General features: G+C 48.5%; 1 non-coding gene across 1 annotated transcript; it reads left to right on the forward strand.

Moving 5' to 3' along the window:
• The first annotated feature begins 8,854 nt into the window (after window positions 1-8,854).
• Trnat-agu (transfer RNA threonine (anticodon AGU)) lies at window positions 8,855-8,928 on the forward strand. The gene has a single exon. It is a non-coding gene; the product is annotated as a tRNA-Thr (tRNA).
• Window positions 8,929-9,175: the final 247 nt, after the last annotated feature.

Below are 9,175 nucleotides of genomic sequence, written 5' to 3' on the forward strand. Positions count from 1 at the left end.
CGATGTATACTGACGTAAGGAGAGCAAGATGTAAGTGTGGGGACCGGCTGTTATCGAGGTGTCATCGAGTGCAGATCTGTCTCAGGTATCGCGGCTTAACCTCATTGAAGTCTAGAGGGTGGACAACACGTTAGTCTTACTCAGAGCGGTGTCCGAATTCTATTTTCGACGTTATACGTGCCACTTTCATTGTGGCCAACTACGATTCGATACAGAATGCACGAAACCTGAAAGACACCCCAACGGATACATAGTGAGTAGTGTTTGTCTGCTGAATAATGGGAGTGCAAGGGTCTGTGTCGTCTATATGGCTGTATGTAGCACCATTAGTCTTCGGGGGTGCGGGCGTAGCTCAGATGGTAGAGCGCTCGTTTAGTATGCGAGATGTACTGGGATCAATAACCAGTGCCTCCAAAATTTTTAACACACCTACATGCGCACCTTGCCATGCAAGAGGAATAATTCACAACCAGCAGATGTGTCTAGGATGATACAAGCGAATGATTAGCATCCACAATTGACATGCGTGCTGTTATTAGTGCGCAGGAAGCACCCTCCTCCCACGCCTACACTTAATTTGGAAACAGTACAAGTGTTCCCGTAAGATTCTCAAGCCTATGTCGGAAAGATCTGCCTTGCGCCGAGATCACGTAAATCCCACTGCACATTCCTATTCTTTGCGTGCAGTCAGCTGCTACTGGTGTTGCTAGTTGTGACTGCTGATAACAGATGCCGTAGCAATCAATTCATGGTGTGAGTTGTATGCGCACCTTGCCATGCAAGAGGAATAATTCACAACCAGCAGATGTGTCTAGGAAGATACAAGCGAATGATTAGCATCCACAATTGACAAGCGTGCTGTTATTAGTGCGCAGGAAGCACCCTCCTCCCACGCCTACACTTAATTTAGAAACAGTACAAGTGTTCCCGTAAGATTCTCAAGCCTATGTCGGAAAGATCTGCCTTGCGCCGAGTTCACGTAAATCCCACTGCACATTCTTATTCTTTGCGTGCAGTCAGCTGCTACTGGTGTTGCTAGTTGTGACTGCTGATAACAGATGCCGTAGCAATCAATTCATGGAGTGAGTTGTATGTTTTGCGATAGTCTGTCTCTGACAAGCAAGCACAGGTGACATAGGTGCGAACACAGGAAGCTTGCAGACCCTCGCTGCCTGCAGACACCGAGCAGCCACACTAGGAGGGCGGCCTAAGCCGTAGGCGAAATGTGCTCATTCGCTTTGGCGCGACGTCGAACTATAAATAATGCTGTCACTAGCGTGAGCGTCGTGGAAAGTCGGAAAAGTCGGCTGGGAGGGTGAGTGCCAAGTTTGGGGAGCGTTTCGTAGTATGCGCAGTGCAATGGAGACGCGGAAACTTGTTGTGGCCCAGTGTTTTGCAGTTGGACGCAAGTTTGGTACACAGTAGTAAAGAGCGAGGCACTGAGTTGGCATGAATAATGGAGTGCACAATGGGGCTCGAGATGTGTTTGTTACCTCAGGTGCTGTATGATTGTCGACAAGGAGTGAAAACGGAGCAAATTGTGACGGCTCTTTCAATTTAAGACGTTAAAAACAGACGGAATTTGCATTTGTAATACCAGAGCATCGAAACTACTTGGAATTTTTGTGTATATGAACGGGTCCGCGCCTTTGTACTCTGCTCCCTTCACCGCTACAAACCAACCAACCATCGTGTCCGTGCGCATCTGAGTCGCAAAGAATGGGGAATAGCGCAGTTTGGTCGTGCATGGAGTGTAGCACAGTTAGTAGAGTGTTCGCTTGGCATGTGAAAGGTCCAGGGTTCAAGCCGCGGCGCCTCAATGTTTTGTGGTCAGTGCATGGTAAGGGTTGGTCGCGGCGAACCTAAAGGCACGCAAGATGTTGCAAAGCCAGCGTCACAGACTGATATGTTGTATACTGACGTAAGGAGAGCAAGATGTAAGTGTGGGGACCGGCTGTTATCGAGGTGTCATCGAGTGCAGATCTGTCTTAGGTATCGCGGCTTAACCTCATTGAAGTCTAGAGGGTGGACAACACGTTGGTCTTACTCAGAGCGGTGTCCGAATTCTATTTTCGACGTTATACGTGCCACTTTCATTGTGGCCAACTACGATTCGATACAGAATGCACGAAACCTGAAAGACACCCTAACGGATACATATAGAGTAGTGTTTGTCTGCTGAATAATGGGAGTGCAAGGGTCTGTGTCGTCTATATAGCTGTATGTAGCACCATTAGTCTTCGGGGGTGCGGGCGTAGCTCAGATGGTACAGCGCTCGCTTAGTATGCGAGAGGTACTGTGATCAATACCCAGTGCCTCCAGAATTTTTAACACACCTACATGAGCACCTTGCCATGCAAGAGGAATAATTCACAACCAGCAGATGTGTCTAGGAAGATACAAGCGAATGATTAGCATCCACAATTGACAAGCGTGCTGTTATTAGTGCGCAGGAAGCACCCTCCTCCCACGCCTACACTTAATTTAGAAACAGTACAAGTGTTCCCGTAAGATTCTCAAGCCTATGTCGGAAAGATCTGTCTTGCGCCGAGTTCACGTAAATCCCACTGCACATTCCTATTCTTTGCGTGCAGTCAGCTGCTACTGGTGTTGCTAGTTGTGACTGCTGATAACAGATGCCATAGCAATCAATTCATGGAGTGAGTTGTATGTTTTGCGATAGTCTGTCTCTGACAAGCAAGCACAGGTGACATAGGTGCGAACACAGGAAGCTTGCAGACCCTCGCTGCCTGCAGGCACCGAGCAGCCACACTAGGAGGGCGGCCTAAGCCGTAGGCGAAATGTGCTCATTCGCTTTGGCGCGACGTCGAGCTATAAATAATGCTGTCACTAGCGTGAGCGTCGTGGAAAGTCGGAAAAGTCGGCTGCGAGGGTGAGTGCCAAGTTTGGGGAGCGTTTCGTAGTATGCGCAGTGCAATGGAGACGCGGAAACTTGTTGTGGCCCAGTGTTTTGCAGTTGGACGACAAGATTGGTACACAGTAGTAAAGAGCGAGGCACTGAGTTGGCATGAATAATGGAGTGCACAATGGGGCTCGAGATGTGTTTGTTACCTCAGGTGCTGTATGATTGTCGACAAGGAGTGAAAACGGAGCAAATTGTGACGGCTCTTTCAATTTAAGACGTTAAAAACAGACGGAATTTGCATTTGTAATACCAGAGCATCGAAACTACTTGGAATTTTTGTGTATATGAACGGGTCCGCGCCTTTTTACTCTGCTCCCTTCACCGCTACAAACCAACTAACCATCGTGTCCATGCGCATCTGAGTCGCAAAGAATGGGGAATAGCGCAGTTTGGTCGTGCATGGCTCGTAGTTCAGTTGGTAGAGCGTTCGCTTGGCATGTGAAAGGTCCAGGGTTCAAGCCGCGGCGCCTCCATTTTTTGTGGTCAGTGCATGGTAAGTGTTGGTCGCGGCGAACCTAAAGGCACGCAAGATGTTGCAAAACCAGCGTCACAGACTGATATGATGTATACTGACGTAAGGAAACCAAGATGTAAGTGTGGGGACGGGCTGTTATCGAGGTGTCATCGAGTGCAGATCTGTCTTAGTTATCGCGGCTTAACCTCATTGACGACTAAGGGGTGGACAACACGTTGGTCTTACTCAGAGCGGTGTCCGAATTCTATTTTCGACGTTATACGTGCCACTTTCATTGTGGCCAACTACGATTCGATACAGAATGCAGGAAACCTGAAAGACACCCTAACGGATACATATAGATTAGTGTTTGTCTGCTGAATAATGGGAGTGCAAGGGTCTGTGTCGTCTATATGGCTGTATGTAGCACCATTAGTCTTCGGGGGGGGCGGGCGTAACTCAGATGGTAGAGCGCTCGCTTAGTATGCGAGAGGTACTGGGATCAATACCCAGTGCCTCTAGAATTTTTAACACACCTACATGCGCACCTTGCCATGCAAGAGGAATAATTCACAATCAGGAGATGTGTCTAGGAAGATACAAGCGAATGATTAGCATCCACAATTGCCAAGCGTGCTGTTATTAGTGCGCAGGAAGCACCCTCCTCCCACGCCTACACTTAATTTAGAAACAGTACAAGTGTTCCCGTAAGATTCTCAAGCCTATGTCGGAAAGATCTGCCTTGCGCCGAGTTCACGTAAATCCCACTGCACATTCCTATTCTTTGCGTGCAGTCAGCTGCTACTGGTGTTGCTAGTTGTGACTGCTGATAACAGATGCCGTAGCAATCAATTCATGGAGTGAGTTGTATGTTTTGCGATAGTCTGTCTCTGACAAGCAAGCACAGGTGACATAGGTGCGAACACAGGAAGCTTGCAAACCCTCGCTGTCTGCAGACACCGAGCAGCCACACTAGGAGGGCGGCCTAAGCCGTAGGCAAAATGTGCTCATTCGCTTTGGCGCGACGTCGAACTATAAATAATGCTGTCACTAGCGTGAGTGTCGTGGAAAGTCGGAAAAGTCGGCTGCGAGGGTGAGTGCCAAGTTTGGGGAGCGTTTCGTAGTATGCGCAGTGCAATGGAGACGCGGAAACTTGTTGTGGCCCAGTTTTTTGCAGTTGGACGACAAGATTGGTACACAGTAGTAAAGAGCGAGGCACTGAGTTGGCATGAATAATGGAGTGCACAATGGGGCTCGAGATGTGTTTGTTACCTCAGGTGCTGTATGATTGTCGACAAGGAGTGAAAACGGAGCAATTTGTGACGGCTCTTTCAATTTAAGACGTTAAAAACAGATGGAATTTGCATTTGTAATACCAGAGCACCGAAACTACTTGGAACTTTTGTGTATATGAACGGGTCCGCGCCTTTGTACTCTGCTCCCTTCACCGCTAAAAACCAACCAACCATCGTGTCCGTGCGCATCTGAGTCGCAAAGAATGGGGAATAGCGCAATTTGGTCGTGCATGGGGAGTAGCTCAGTTGGTAGAGCGTTCGCTTGGCATGTGAAAGGTCCAGGGTTCAGGCCGCGGCGCCTCCATTTTTTGTGGTCAGTGCATGGTAAGTGTTGGTCGCGGCGAACCTAAAGGCACGCAAGATGTTGCAAAGCCAGCGTCACAGACTGATATGATGTATACTGACGTAAGGAGATCAAGATGTAAGTGTGGGGACCGGCTGTTATCGAGGTGTCATCGAGTGCAGATCTGTCTTAGGTATCGCGGCTTAACCTCAATGAAGTCTAGAGGGTGGACAACACGTTGGTCTTACTCAGAGCGGTGTCCGAATTCTATTTTCGACGTTATACGTGCCACTTTCATTGTGGCCAACTACGATTCGATACAGAATGCACGAAACCTGAAAGACACCCTAACGGATACATAGAGAGTAGTGTTTGTCTGCTGAATAATGGGAGTGCAAGGGTCTGTGTCGTCTATATGGCTGTATGTAGCACCATTAGTCTTCGGGGGGGCGGGCGTAGCTCAGATGGTAGAGCGCTCGCTTAGTATGGGATCAATAACCAGTGCCTCCAGAATTTTTAACACACCTATATGCGCACCTTGCCATGCAAGAGGAATAATTCACAACCAGCAGATGTGTCTAGGAAGATACAAGCGAATGATTAGCATCCACAATTGACAAGCGTGCTGTTATTAGTGCGCAGGAAGCACCCTCCTCCCACGCCTACACTTAATTTAGAAACAGTACAAGTGTTCCCGTAAGATTCTCAAGCCTGTGTCTGAAAGATCTGCCTTGCGCCGAGTTCACGTAAATCCCACTGCACATTCCTATTCTTTGCGTGCAGTCAGCTGTTACTGGTGTTGCTAGTTGTGACTGCTGATAACAGATGCCGTAGCAATCAATTCATGGAGTGAGTTGTATGCGCACCTTGCCATGAAAGAGGAATAATTCACAACCAGGAGATGTGTCTAGGAAGATACAAGCGAATGATTAGCATCCACAATTGACAAGCGTGCTGTTATTAGTGCGCAGGAAGCACCCTCCTCCTACGCCTACACTTAATTTAGAAACAGTACAAGTGTTCCCGTAAGATTCTCAAGCCTATGTCGGAAAGATCTGCCTTGCGCCGAGTTCTCTTAAATCCCACTGCACATTCCTATTCTTTGCGTGCAGTCAGCTGCTACTGGTGTTGCTAGTTGTGACTGCTGATAACAGATGCCGTAGCAATCAATTCATGGAGTGAGTTGTATGTTTTGCGATAGTCTGTCTCTGACAAGCAAGCACAGGTGACATAGGTGCGAACACAGGAAGCTTGCAGACCCTCGCTGCCTGCAGACACCGAGCAGCCACACTAGGAGGGCGGCCTAAGCCGTAGGCGAAATGTGCTCATTCGCTTTGGCGCGACGTCGAACTATAAATAATGCTGTCACTAGCGTGAGCGTCGTGGAAAGTCGGAAAAGTCGGCTGCGAGGGTGAGTGCCAAGTTTGGGGAGCGTTTCGTAGTATGCGCAGTGCAATGGAGACGCGGAAACTTGTTGTGGCCCAGTGTTTCGCAGTTGGACGACAAGATTGGTACACAGTAGTAAAGAGCGAGGCACTGAGTTGGCATGAATAATGGAGTGCACAATGGGGCTCGAGATGTGTTTGTTACCTCAGGTGCTGTATGATTGTCGACAAGGAGTGAAAACGGAGCAATTTGTGATGGCTCTTTCAATTTAAGACGTTAAAAACAGACGGAATTTGCATTTGTAATACCAGAGCATCGAAACTACTTGGAACTTTTGTGTATATGAACGGGTCCGCGCCTTTGTACTCTGCGCCCTTCACCGCTACAAACCAACCAACCATCGTGCCGTGCGCATCTGAGACGCAAAGAATGGGGAATAGCGCAGTTTGGTCGTGCATGGGGCGTAGCTCAGTTGGTATAGCGTTCGCTTGGCATGTGAAAGGTCCAGGGTTCAAGCCGCGGCGCCTCCTTTTTTTGTGGTCAGTGCATGGTAAGTGTTGGTCGCGGCGAACCTAAAGGCACGCAAGATGTTGCAAAGCCAGCGTCACAGACTGATATGATGTATACTGACGTAAGGAGAGCAAGATGTAAGTGTGGGGACCGGCTGTTATCGAGGTGTCATCGAGTGCAGATCTGTCTTAGGTATCGCGGCTTAACCTCATTGAAGTCTAGAGGGTGGACAACACGTTGGTCTTACTCAGAGCGGTGTCCGAATTCTATTTTCGACGTTATACGTGCCACTTTCATTGTGGCCAACTACGATTCGATACAGAATGCACGAAACCTGAAAGACACCCTAACGGATACATAGAGAGTAGTGTTTGTCTGCTGAATAATGGGAGTGCAAGGGTCTGTGTCGTCCATATGGCTGTATGTAGCACCATTAGTCTTCGGGGGGGCGGGCGTAGCTCAGATGGTAGAGCGCTCGCTTAGTATGGGATCAATACCCAGTGCCTCCAGAATTTTTAACACACTTACATGCGCACCTTGCCATGCAAGAGGAATAATTCACAACCAGGAAGATACAAGCGAATGATTAGCATCCACAATTGACAAGCATAATGTTATTAGTGCGCAGGAAGCACCCTCCTCCCACGCCTACACTTAATTAATAAACAGTACAAGTGTTCCCGTAAGATTCTCAAGCCTATGTCGGAAAGATCTGCCTTGCGCCGAGTTCACGTAAATCGTACTGCACATTCCTATTCTTTGCGTGCAGTCAGCTGCTACTGGTGTTGCTAGTTGTGACTGCTAATAACTGATGCCGTAGCAATCAATTCATGGAGTGAGTTGTATGTTTTGCGATAGTCTGTCTCTGACAAGCAAGCACAGGTAACATAGGTGAGAACACAGGAAGCTTGCAGACCCTCGCTGCCTGCAGACACCGAGCAGCCACACTAGGAGGGCGGCCTAAGCCGTAGGCGAAATGTGCTCATTCGCTTTGGCGAGACGTTGAACTATAAATAATGCTGTCACTAGCGTGAGCGTCGTGGAAAGTCGGAAAAGTCGACTGCGAGGGTGAGTGCCAAGTTTGGGGAACGTTTCGTAGTATGCGCAGTGCAATGGAGACGCGGAAACTTGTTGTGGCCCAGTGTTTTGCAGTTGGACGACAAGATTGGTACACAGTAGTAAAGAGCGAGGCACTGAGTTGGCATGAATAATGGAGTGCACAATGGGGCTCGAGATGTGTTTGTTACCTCAGGTGCTGTATGATTGTCCACAAGGAGTGAAAACGGAGCAATTTGTGACGGCTCTTTCAATTTAAGACGTTAAAAAGAGACGGAATTTGCATTTGTAATACCAGAGCATCGAAACTACTTGGAACTTTTGTGTATATGAACGGGTCCGCGCCTTTGTACTCTGCTCCCTTCACCGCTATAAACCAACCAACCATCGTGTCCGTGCGCATCTGAGTCGCAAAGAATGGGGAATAGCGCAGTTTGTTCGTGCATGGGGCGTAGCTCAGTTGGTAGAGCGTTCGCTTGGCATGTGAAAGGTCCAGGGTTCAAGCCGCGGCGCCTCCATTATTTGTGGTCAGTGCATGGTAAGTGTTGGTCGCGGCGAACCTAAAGGCACGCAAGATGTTGCAAAGCCAGCGTCACAGACTGATATGATGTATACTGACGTAAGGAGAGCAAGATGTAAGTGTGGGGACCGGCTGTTATCGAGGTGTCATCGAGTGCAGATCTGTCTTAGGTCTCGCGGCTTAACCTCATTGAAGTCTAGAGGGTGGAGAACACGTTGGTCTTACTCAGAGCGGTGTCCGAATTCTATTTTCGACGTTATACGTGCCACTTTCATTGTGGCCAACTACGATTCGATACAGAATGCACGAAACCTGAAAGACACCCTAACGGATACATAGAGAGTAGTGTTTGTCTGCTGAATAATGGGAGTGCAAGGGTCTGTGTCGTATATATGGCTGTATGTAGCACCATTAGTCTTCGGGGGGCGGGCATAGCTCAGATGGTAGAGCGCTCGCTTAGTATGCGAGAGGTGCTGGGATCAATACCCAGTGCCTCCAGAACTTCTAACACACCTACATGCGCACCTTGCCATGCAAGAGGAATAATTCACAACCAGCAGATGTGTCTAGGAAGATACAAGCGAATGATTAGCATCCACAATTGACAAGCTTGCTGTTATTAGTGCGCAGGAAGCACCCTCCTCCCACGCCTACACTTAATTTAGAAACAGTACAAGTGTTCCCGTAAGATTCTCAAGCCTATGTCGGAAAGATCTGCCTTGCGCCGAGTTCACGTAAATCCCAC

The sequence above is a fragment of the Schistocerca gregaria genome, chromosome 10 (assembly GCF_023897955.1).
Source record: "Schistocerca gregaria isolate iqSchGreg1 chromosome 10, iqSchGreg1.2, whole genome shotgun sequence".
In the NCBI taxonomy this organism is placed as follows: Eukaryota; Metazoa; Arthropoda; class Insecta; order Orthoptera; family Acrididae; genus Schistocerca; species Schistocerca gregaria.